We start from the raw sequence: 12,236 nt of genomic DNA, 5'->3' as shown, positions 1-12,236 counted from the left end.
GATGATAGACTGGATGGGGAAAATGTGGCACATATACACCATGGAATATTATGCAGCAATCAGAAATGATGAGTTCGTGTCATTTGTAGGGACATGGATGAATCTGGAGAACATCATTCTCAGCAAACTGACACAAGAATAAAAAATGAAATACTGCATATTCTCACTCATAGGCGGGTGATGAAAAATGAGAACACATGGACACAGGAAGGGGAGTACTAAACACTGGGGTCTATTGGGGGAAATGGGGAGGGCCAGCGGGGGGGCAGGAGCTGGGGAGGGATAGCCTGGGAGAAATGCCAAATGTGGGTGAAGGGGAGAAAGGAAGCAAAACACACTGCCATGTGTGTACCTATGCAACTGTCTTGCATGTTCTGCACATGTACCCCAAAACCTAAAATGCAATAAAAAATTTAAAAAAATAAAGTAGTATTATATGTTGTATTGTATAATATATAATGCCAGAAAAATTTTTATACTTTTTAAGTTAATTTGCTCATATATCACCTTTACGCTACTACCTCTATAGCATTTTATAAATATTACAAATTTCTAAAGGAAAATCTTTATTTATAACACTTTTAATGACACCTTTTTCCTACTCTTTAAACAAGGGCTCTGCATTTTCATTTTAAAGCAATTTTTAAGCTCTTACATGACAGAATAGAACAGTTATAACTCTTATAAACATTAAACCAATTTTTGCAAGCCACGCATTATAGAAGGTTCTAATTGGGTAGGATAATGATAGCGGGCCAGGAGGAGGACCCTTAAAGATCAATAATTCTATTGTATAGATAGCAAAACTGAAGCACCAACCTGTGATTGTTTCGAGGTCACAAGTGATTCAGAGACAGACTTGGGACCAAATCTCCAGATTCTCAATTCCACCTGATATGAATTCTACCACCTGTTCTTGCTGATTCTGTCAATGGTCCAGGAAATTAGAAAGACTCAAGCTGTTTTAAAAAGAATGTATTATTGGTGTTGTAAAAGCTGAGAATCTAAACAGGATTGCCAAACAACCTTGATATCTACAGCATCATGCCTTCAGCACTGAAAGAAATAAGACATGTTCAAAGGAGCTGGAGCAATAGGAAGAAATACAGTTATTGGCCAAGCCATCTCCAGAAGCCAAAAGGGAAGAAATATTCTTCCTTCCTCCTTTCTGGTCTTCCATCTTTCACCACAGATTCCCAGTAGCAGAAGTGAGCTGGAAGCCAGCTGACGGGAAAGCCTGGCAAATCCCAAATCTCAAGGAGTCAGCCTTCCATGACAGAGCAGAGAAAGGGTGAGGAGTGAATCAAAGGCAACCAGCAAAGGACCAGCACATGGAATAAGCCAGGGATAGCCTCAGGTATGAGTGCTACCAGAAAATCTAAAAAGTGCTGGTAGCCAGACCTTAAGATAATGAAAGCCCTTGGCACAGTGCACGGCATATGGTAAGTAGAAGTTACAAAATAATGATCATCATCATCATTACCATTACTGTTAGTAGTATCAAACAGGAAGAGTTTTTAAAAATGATAAAAGAATCAGGGGAGTTGGTCAAAGGATAATGAGACCAGCACTCAACATTAAAAACATTGACAAGAAAAAGCTGAATGTGCTGCTTCCCATACTCAGGGAGGGCTAGTTAGCCTTACATCAGATTTTTCTTTAGGAGAAGCATGGAGTGCCAGGAATTGACAGACTTTCAGGGGTATGAGTGATTGAAAGTCATCTGTGGAAACTCAGTTACTCAGGTAAGACTGCTGCTGATTAGCTGGCACTGAGAGGTGTGTTTATTGGAGTGAGTCTTTCCCCGGCGAGCGTACTCATTAGTGCACAGCTCACTGATGCAGGTTATTCTTGATCAACTGAATGGATTTAAAACTGGTTCTTATGGCTGTTTTGTTAACATTGCTACAGAAAAAAAAAATCAGTCTTTTTCTATGTTTGTAGAAACTTCTTTATTTTTAGTCCTTCCTAAATCAAAGCTGCAGGAGAAAACCTCAAGTGTTGTGCAGCTCTTTAACCCTGTTGGTGATTTTCCTTGAGGGTGAAGTTTCATCTGTGGAGATCTGATTTTCAGTTTTTTGTGTCTATCAAAGTAATTTTTTGCTGTTTTTTGTCTTTGAGTCATTTGTTGAATCACTGATGATTCTATGGCTGCACACAAGCATTTAAGATTCTGGAACATAGACAATGAACACCAGTGGGATCAGTATAACTGGAAAGGCCTGGAAGATATTTCACAACCATGACTCCAAATTTCCCAGACCTGATCACGAAAACAAGTCTCAAAGACTTTCCAAGTTTATTTTAGGTAGCCAGGTAGCCGGGTTGCCTTTTCTTTTAGCTTAGATATAGATTATTCCAATTCACCTGAAGTGTTTAGTTATAATACACAATGTTAGCAATAGTAAAGAATCTTCCCTGGTTGGCCAAAAGAATATCCAAGACAATTCTATTATTTATAACTACTTGTTTAAAGAATTTAAACTGGTTTGTTGTGTTTGCTGTGCCTCACAGTTTTGGGATGTATTATTTACTACATCAACCAAAGTAATTTTCTATAAAAGCTTCTAGTCGTTTCACTCCTGTGGATAGGATCATTATTCTCAGAATTCTCTCTTCATAAAGTGTTTTATGTACCCTTTGAAAGGATGTATAGTTCATTTGGGATGTTGGGGAACTAAATTGTATTAGTTATATTTTGCTCTACAACAAATGATTCCAAATTTAGCAGCTTGAAAACAAGAATATTATGTCACATAGTTCCTGAGGGTTGCAAATGTTGGAGCATCTCATCTGAGTGGTTCTGGATTAGTGTATCTTATGAAGTTACAGCCAGAATGTCAGCTAAGGCTGCAGTTCTCTGAAGGTTTGAATGGAGTATAGGGTCCACTTTTAAGAAAGTTCACTCACCTGGCTGAGGAATTGGAGGCCTCAGTTTCTCACTGGTTGTTGGCAAGATGACTCAGTTCCTTGCTACATGGGCCTTTTCATAGAGCTACTCACAACATGGCAGCTAACTTTCCCTAGAGTGAATTGTATGATAGAGAACAAGGCAGCATTGTCTTTTATTACCTAACAATGAAAGTGGCATACCATCACAGTTGCCATAGAGACCACATACACCAACCTTGGCACAGTGTGGGAGAAATACAGTGTACAAGGGCATGAATACCAAGAAGTGAAAATCAATGTGTACTAACTTGGAGACTGACTACCACAGAAATTACACTGTTGGAATGGCCTAATCATTCAACAGACAATTAACCTTGGTCCTGTACTGGCACTGAGGAGTCTCGTTGTTTAAAGGAAAAAAAATAACAAAAAGATATATAAGAGATAATTCCACATGGATGAAACTCCAGATATACTGTTTCTGAGTACTGTTGACAAATAGTTATTGTTTGCATTTTGTAATTTCCCTGATACAAGGACACTTTATTTTGTGTATATATTGCACGCAGAGTATTGTTTGTTTGGCTTTTTGTTCTTGTTGTTGTTGTTTTCCTTCTCACTATGCTTTTCTTGGACAAAGAGTATTGTTATTGGAAAGTTAGAGTAACATACCTTAACATCATTTATTTAAATGACTGAGCTAAAAATAGCTTGGAAGAACCGAATTATAGAGTTATTATTATCTAGATCAAGGATCAGCAAATATTCGCTAGATGTTAAAGTTTTTGGCTTTGTGAGCCATACATTTTTTTTAGTCATGACTCAGTTCTGCTGTTGTAGCACAAGAGCAGTCACAGGCCACATGTTAAAAAAAAATGGCTGTGGCTATGTTCCAATAAAACATTTTTTACAACAGGTGGCAGGCCAGATTCAGTCTGTAAGCCATAGTTTGCCAACTTGGGTCTAGACAAAGGTAACTTATTACCACTAGTAAAGTGAATATGATAGGCTAAGTCAGAAGTGGAATACCTTAAAGCAATAAAGGAGAATGGTAATAGTATTATCACAAAGGTAAAATAGAAGAGTATGCAACAGAGTGTGATATATAGAAGAATCTTCTTCCGAATATCTTGAGCCAAAATTATCTCCTCCATGTAATCATCAGCTTATTCTGATGATTTTGGGCTAGCAGTCAACTTCTGTGAACCACTGGCAAAGGCTCTCTGGAGAACCTCAATTTAACCTATCTAGCAGATGTAACTTTTCAGTTGGGTCAAGGACCTTTTCATTTTCTCAGAGGATTAGGAGTGATAGGGACAATAAAGTTTATGAGTAATAAAAAAAGTCTTAACATAGCTTTTATGTAAGCATTCTATAAATAAGCATTCTAATTAAATATGTCTGTGTATTAGATAATTGGAATATTCTAAGCAAGTAACACAAAATCTAATTGAACTGTTATTTTGTTGTTTTGTTATGTTTTTATTTTGTCATAGTAAGGGCTGTGGATTTTTGATGGGGAAATACTTCAACCCACCCAGAAAATAACTGTACCTATTAGTACACATTAATAAACACAATTGTATAAATTATATGACTCTGTTTGGGGATGCTAAAACTATTACTTAGAGCAGGGGTCCCCAACCCCTGGCATCAGTTTGTGGCCTCTTGGAAGTGAGCAGTGGGCAAGCAAGCAAAGCTTCATCTGTGTTTACAGCTGTCCCTCATCACTCACATTATCACCTGAGTTCCGCCTCCTGTCAGATCTGCGGTGGCATTAGATTCTCACAGAAGTGTGAACCCTATTGTGAACTGCACATGCAAGAAATCTAGGCTGCTCACTCCGTATGAGAACTGAATGCCTGATTATATCTGCCACTGTCTCCCATTACTTCCAGATGGGACTGTTTAGTTGCAGGAAAACAAGCTCAGGGCTCCCACTGATTCTACATTATGATGCATTGTATAATCATTTCATTATGTATTATAATGTAGTAATAATAGAAATAAAGTGCACAATAAATGTAATGTGCTTGAATCATTCTGAAACCATACTGAGCTTAATTTAGCATAGATAATGCATGAACTGGCCATGTCCTCTGCTATACTACAGAAGTTTTCTAGTCAGTGTTTAATACTGTGGCAAATTTATCCCTACTGTGATGGGTTGTTTAATGGAGAAATTTAATGGAAATGTCAGTTTGAGGTTTCATCTCATACTTCAAGATCTGGTTTTGCCAGATCTTAGTCTTATGGAGCTCATAATGAGATAACTCCCCATGTGTCTTTTAAGAATTTTGGCATTCAGGCCAGGTGCAGTGGCTCATGCCTGTAATACCAGCACTTTGGGAGGCTGAGGCAGGTGGATCACCTGAGGTCAGGAGTTCAAGACCAGCCTGGCCAAAATGGTAAAACTGTGTCTCTACTAAGAGTACAAAACTAGTCGGGCATGGTGGTATGTGCCTATTAATCCCAGCTACTAGAGAGGCTGAGGCAGGAGAATCACTTGAACGAAGGAGGCTGAGGTTGCAATGAGCCAAGATAGTGCCATTGCACTCAAGCCTGGGTGACAGAGCAAGATTTCATCTCAAAAAAAGAAAAAGAATGTTGGCATCCAAATTTTGTATATCTCTTTTATGCAATTCTTAGATTTATTATTATTTTGTTGTTATTTAGATGAGGTCCTTGTATAAGAACTTTAGCCAGTCTGTTTAATGTGCCATTCTGTTAAAATATTTCAATAGTACTTCTAAAGTATTTCAACAGTATCTGCAGTATAGTATACTAACTTCAATAGTACCTCTTTTACTGTGTCCCTATCTCTGTCAGAGCAATTATTTTAGATATAGTAAAGACATCAAATAACTAATAGTTTGTCATTTGTGTGTGTGTCACAGTTTAAATAAGTGAATTATTTTAAAAGCATTGCCAGCTATTGGTTTACATACTTATTCTTTTATTTTAGTAATTTTAAGTGCTCTAGAGAAGACTACAGTTCAGTCACTGGTTCAATTTGAACAATTTGATAAGGTAGTAAATTTTACAAGAGAGAGTGAACTATTTATTATATAACAAGCCTAGATTTGTAAATTGTAGTATAAAATGCATAACCTGTAATTTATCATCTTAACCACTAAGTATACAATTTAATAGTGTTAAGTATGTCCACATGTTGTGAAGCAGATCTCCAGACTTTGTATCTTGCACATTTGAAACCCTATACCTAGCTATGGTTTAAATACCCCTCAAAAAATTCATTTTGAAACTTATTCCTCAGTGTGGCAACTTTGAGAGGTTGGGCCTTTAAGCAGTTATTGGATCATAAGGGTTTAGCCATAATGAACACATTAGTCCATTCGTAAGTTAATGGATTAAATGGTTAATGGATTCATGGGTTATCATGGGAGTCAGACTGGTGGATTTCTAAAACAAGGACTAGAAACCTGAGCTAGCATGTTCAGCCCCCTCATTATGTGACACCTTGCACTGCCATAGGACTCTTCAAAGAGGCCCCACCAGCAAGAAGGCTCTCATTAGCTATGACCCCTCAACTTGAGACTTCTTAGCCTCCATAATTATAAGAAATAAATTCTTTTTCTTTTAAATTATCCAGTTTCAATTATTCTGTTACAAGCAACAGAAAGCAAGCTAATACAGAAAATTGGTACAGAGAAGTGGGGTGTTGCTGATAACAGATACCCAAAAATGTGGAAGTGGCTTTGGAACTGGGTAATGGAAAGAGGTTGGAAGAATTTGTAGAAACCAGCTAGAAAAAGCCTAGCTGTTGAGGGCTTAGAAGACAAGAAGACTAGAGAAACTTTGGCACTCCTTAGTTACTGCATAAGTGGTTGTGACTAGGATGCTGATAGAAATATGAACAGTACAGTGACATCAGCAAGACTGTGGAGTAGAAGATTCCCCAGCATCAGTCCCCCAACAAACATATAAATAGAAAATATTCAAAGACAAGAATACCACCCTGAATTCACCAGAATTGGAGAACTCCCTACACTTGCAGAATTGAGAGAAGTCACAACTGGTAAAAGAAATATTCACTTCAGACTGTGCCTTTCCCAAGCCAGCAAAATACCACTCAGAGAATTTCTTTAAACTCCTTGTTTCTGTGGTGAGAGAAGGGAATTGGAGGTGCATGTTCCATCTCTCCATTGATCTTCAAATCTTTGTGGAAGCCCACTCCCGTTCTGTCCCACAGGAGCCATCAGGAATGCCAGATGGGCTAAACCACCTGTAGTGAATTGGGGACAAAAAGCAGGGCGTTAATCACAATGATTGGAAAGTGGATCCTGAGAGCTTCTCTGCACTCTGATAAGTGGAGCTGCCAAGTTGAAGAGACTGATTAGCACCATAGCATTGCAAGAGTCACAACCCATAGGAAAGCCCAAATCCTTGGCTGGTTGTTCCACAAAGACCAGGTGCTTGCATGGAGCCTTCTCCTACCCAGAAACAACTAAAATGTCAGAATTAAGTTACAGTGCCAACTTAAGTCTTCCTCAGACTGGAAAACATTTGCAGAGCAGCAATATATTTCTGGGGCAACATCTAACTTCCAGTGCTCACTGTAAGTTTCCCCCACACTGAAAAACAATGTGAGGGCAACAGTTTAGTTATGGAACAGCATTTGAATTCCAGTGTTCACTATGAGTTTTTGAGGCCAGGAAACAACAGTAGGGCAACAAATTAGTTCGACCGCAGTGTGTCAGTTCAGTTCACCATAAGTCCTCCCCAGAATGAGAAGCAATAACAGAACAGCATTTGAGTTCTGATAGTAAGTAGTAAAGGTCTAACATCATCAACAGATATCTTTAAAAACTGGAAGAGGTAGCAGTCTCCTCAAATGTTCAGGCATCAGTGTAAACACACAAAGATTGTGGAAACTCAGAGAAATATGACATGACCAAGAGAAACCAACAAAGCTGCAGCATGAACCCAGAAGAAATGAAGGTCTGTGAAGTCTGTGAGAGAGAATTCAAAATAATCCTCTTAAACAAGGTCAGAGATCACAAGCAAATATGGATAGAAAACTAAATGAAATTTGGAAAACAATCCAGGAACAAAATAAGAAAATTGACAAAGAAATGAAAACAATTTTAAAAATAATAGAAAACCTACAAATAAAGAATACAATAACTGAACTCATTAGAAATCTTCATTAGAAAAACTCGTTAGAAATCTTCAACAGCAGACTTGATCAAACAGAGGAAAGAATTAATGAGCCTGAAGACAAAATATATAAAATTACCCAATCAGGGAGAAAAAAAAGAATTAAAAAGAGTGAGGAGGGCCTCTGAGAATTACGAAACACCATTAAATGAACCGATCTTTGCATAATAGGAATTCTGATAGGAAAGAAACAAGAGAGAAAAGGGTTTAGAAAGCATATTTAAGGAAATAATGGCTGAAAATTTCCCTAATCTGAAGAAGGAAGACAGCATCCAGGTACAAGATGCTTGGAAGTTATCAACCAAATTCAACCCAAGAGGAATTCTGCAAGACACATCGTAATCGGCCGGGCACGGTGGCTCAAGCCTGTAATCCCAGCACTTTGGGAGGCCGAGGCGGGTGGATCATGAGGTCAAGAGATCGAGACCATCCTGGTCAACATGGTGAAACCCCTTTGCTACTAAAAACACAAAAATTAGCTGGGCATGGTGGCGCGTGCCTGTAATCCCAGCTACTCGGGAGGCTGAGGCAGGAAAATTGCCTGAACCCAGGAGGCAGAGGTTGTGGTGAGCCGAGATCGCGCCATTGCACTCCAGCCTGGGTAACGAGCAAAACTCCGTCTCAAAAAAAAGGACACATCATAATCAAATTAGCCAAAATCAGAGACAAAAAAGGATACTCAATGCAGCAAAAGGAAAGAAAAAAAATACCACATTCGTTGGAACTCCAATATGACATGCAGTGGATTCCTCAGCAGAAAGCTTGTAGGCCAAGAGAGATAGGGATGCTATATTCAAAGTGCTGAAGAAAAACAAGCTGCCAGCCATGCATATTGTACCTAGAAAAGCTTCTCTCAGACACAAAAGAGAGATAAAGAATTTCCCAGACAAACAAAAGCTGAGGAAATTATCAACCCCAGACCTTCCTTACAAGAAATACTAAAGGGTGTTCTTCAATCTGAAAGAAATGGATGCTAATGTGTAACATGAAAACATCTTAAGATATTAAACTCACTGGTAAAAGAAAGAAAACAGACAAATTTAGAATATTTTAATGCTGTAATTGAGATAAAGAAACCACTAACAGCTTAAGTAAGAAGACTAAAAGACAAAACTATTTTATAAAAATAATGATAATTGGTTAAGAAATAAGCAATATAAAAATATGTAAACTGAAAAATTGAAAATCAAAATGAAGGGTGCTAAAGTATAGAGTTTGTTTTCTTTCTTTTCTTTGCAATCAAAGTCAAGTCCATATCAGTTAGAGATAACCTGTTATAAGAGGTCTCTGTATGTTTCATAGTAACCAGAAAGTAAAAATGTATAATAGAGACACTTAAAATAAACAGCGTGGATAACCACAAAGAAGACAGTAGGAGAAGGCAAATGGAGGGAAGGACCCACAAAGCAATCAGAAAGCAAGTGCCAAAAAGGCAATAATAAACCCTTACCTATCAATAATACCTTCGAATGTAAATGTATTAAATTCTCCAATTAAAAGACATAGAGTGACTAAATGGGTTAAGATTTTTTGAAAGACCCAATTATGTGCTGTCTTTAAGAAACCCACTCTACCTATAAAGACATGCACAGCCTAAAAGTGGCAGAATTAAAACAGATATTCCATGCAACTGGAAACCAAAAAAGAGCAGGAGTAGCTATGCTTTATAGTACAGAAAATAAACTTTAAGTCAAGAACAGTTAAAAAAAAAGGCAAAGGAGAATATTATATAATGATAAAAGGGTCAATGTATCAAGAGAATATAACAATTAAATAAATATACACCGAACTCCAAAGCACCCAAACATTTAAAACAAATATTAATTGGCTTAAAGGGAGAGATTATAATACTATATGTTGTATTATTACAATGCAATAATAGTAAAGGACTTCAACACTCCACTTTCAGCAATGGATACACTGTGAAGACAGAAAATCAACTAAGAAACATGAGAGTTAAACCGCACTCTAGAGCAAATGAACCTAACAGGTATTTGCAGAACATTCCATTTAACAGCTACAGAATGCACATATTTTTTCAGAACACATGGAATGTTTCCACAGAACATTTGCCAGGATAGACAATAGGGCAGGCCACAAAATAAGTCTTAATAATTTTTAAAAATCAAAGTTAAAACAATGTATTTTTTTCTGGAACAAACCTAGAAATCAATAATGGAAAAAATGTTGAAAATTGTACAAATTCATAGAAATAAAATAGTATGCTCCTGAACAATGGAGGGACTATGAAGGCATTTAAAAGAAAATTTTAAATTCCTCAAGACAAATTAAAATGGAAACACAATGTACTGACACCTATGGGATACAGCAAAAGTAGTGCTAAGAGGGAAGTGTATAGCATCTACATCAAAAAAGTAAAAGGACTTCAAATAAACAACCTTGAGATACAAATGATGCATCTCAAGGAACTAGAAAGGCAAGAACAAACCCAAAATCAGTAGAAGAAAAGACATAATAAAGATCAGGGCAGAAATAAATGTAACTGAGACCAAAAAAACCCAGAAGATTAACAAAATTAAAAGTTGGTTTAAAAAAAAGCAAAATTGACAAATCTTTAGCTTGCCAACAAATTGGAAAGTCTAGAAGATATGGATGAAACTCCATTACACACACAATCTACCAAGACTGAACCACAAAGAAGCAGAAAACCAGAACTGACCAATAACAAGTAATAAGATTGAAGCAGTAAAAAAGTCTCCCATCAAAGAAAAGCCCAGAACCTAATGGCCTCACTGCTAAATTCTACCAAACATTTAAAGAAGAAATAACACCAATTCTATTCAAACTATTCTAAAAAGTTGAAGAGGAGGGAATACTTTTAAATTCATTCTATGAGATCAACATTACCCTGATACCAAAATCAGACAAGGACACACACACAAAAGAAAACTACAGGCCCATATTCCTGATGAACAAATTTTGCTGAGGCAAAATTTCTCAGCAAAATACTAGCAAACTGAATTCAACAACACATGAAAAAATCATTCATTGTGATCAATGGAGATTCATCCAGGGAATGCAAGGCTGGTTCAGCATATGCAAATGAATAGACAGATACATCACGTTAGCAGAATTAAGAACAAAAACCATGCGATAGTTACAATAAATGCTAAAAAAAATCGTTCAACAATATTCAATATGCCTTCATGATAAAATTTCTCAAAAAACTGGGTATAGAACTAACATACCTCAAAACAATAAAAGACATATATAACAAATCCACAGCTAACATCATACTAAATGGAGAAAATTTGAAAGCCTTTCCTTTAATATCTGGAATGAGACAAGGATGCCCACTTTCATCAATTTTATTCAACATAGTACTGGAAGTCCTAGCCACAGCAAGTAGGGGAGAAAACAAAATAAAGGTCATACAAATTGGAAAGGGAAAAAATCAAATTATCCTGTTCACAGATAACATGAGCCTAGATTTAGAAAAAGATGCCACCAAAAAATTGTTAGAACTGGTCAATAAATTCAGCAGAGTTTCAGGATAAAAACGCAACATATAAAGTCAGTAGCATTTCTATACACTAAAAACAAACAATCTGAAAAAGAAACCAATAAAGAAATCCCATTTACAATGGTTACAAAAAAAAAAAAAAACCCCACCAAACAACAACAACAAAAAAAACAGGAATAAATGTAACCAAAGATCTCTACAATGAAAACTATTAAACACTTGAAGAGGGCTCAAACAAATGGAAAGATATCCTATGCTCACAGACTGGAGGAACTAATGCTGTTAAAATGTCCATACTATCCAAAGTGATCTACAAATTCAATGCAACTCCTATCAAAGTATCAATAATATTCTTTACAGAAATAGAAAAAAAATCTAAAATTTGCATAGAACCACAGAAGACCAATAATTAGCCAAAGAAATCTTGAGCAAAAAGAACACTTCTAGAGGCATCACACTACCTGATTTCAAATTATACTACAGAGCTGCTCTAGTAACCTAAACAGCATTTTACTGGCTTAAAAACAGACACATAGACCAATAAAACAGAATAGACCCCAGAAATACATTCACACATTTATAGCCAACTATATTTTTTGACAAAGATGCCAAGAATATATATTGGGTAAAGGACAGTTTCTTTAACAAATGGTGCTAGAAAGACTGGATATATTGATGC

The 12,236-nt window shown here is 36.7% G+C and overlaps 1 protein-coding gene across 13 annotated transcripts in view; it reads right to left on the bottom strand.

The window, feature by feature from the left end:
• LOC144581587 (uncharacterized) overlaps window positions 1-3,025 on the bottom strand; it is an 81,542-nt gene extending 78,517 nt beyond the window's left edge. For 12 of the 13 annotated variants that reach the window (XR_013532607.1, XR_013532608.1, XR_013532609.1 and 9 more), the window contains exons 1-2: window positions 2,911-3,025; window positions 820-959 (exon numbers count right to left, since the gene is read on the bottom strand). The gene's annotated coding sequence lies outside the window, so the exon portion shown is untranslated. The remainder of the gene's footprint in view (window positions 1-819; window positions 960-2,910) is intronic. The other variant, XM_078365898.1, reaches the window with a different exon arrangement.
• Between the last annotated feature and the right edge of the window lie 9,211 nt (window positions 3,026-12,236).

Source organism: Callithrix jacchus, chromosome 2, assembly GCF_049354715.1.
Source record: "Callithrix jacchus isolate 240 chromosome 2, calJac240_pri, whole genome shotgun sequence".
NCBI lineage: Eukaryota > Metazoa > Chordata > Mammalia > Primates > Cebidae > Callithrix > Callithrix jacchus.
This window is presented reverse-complemented; position numbering and strand designations above follow the sequence as displayed.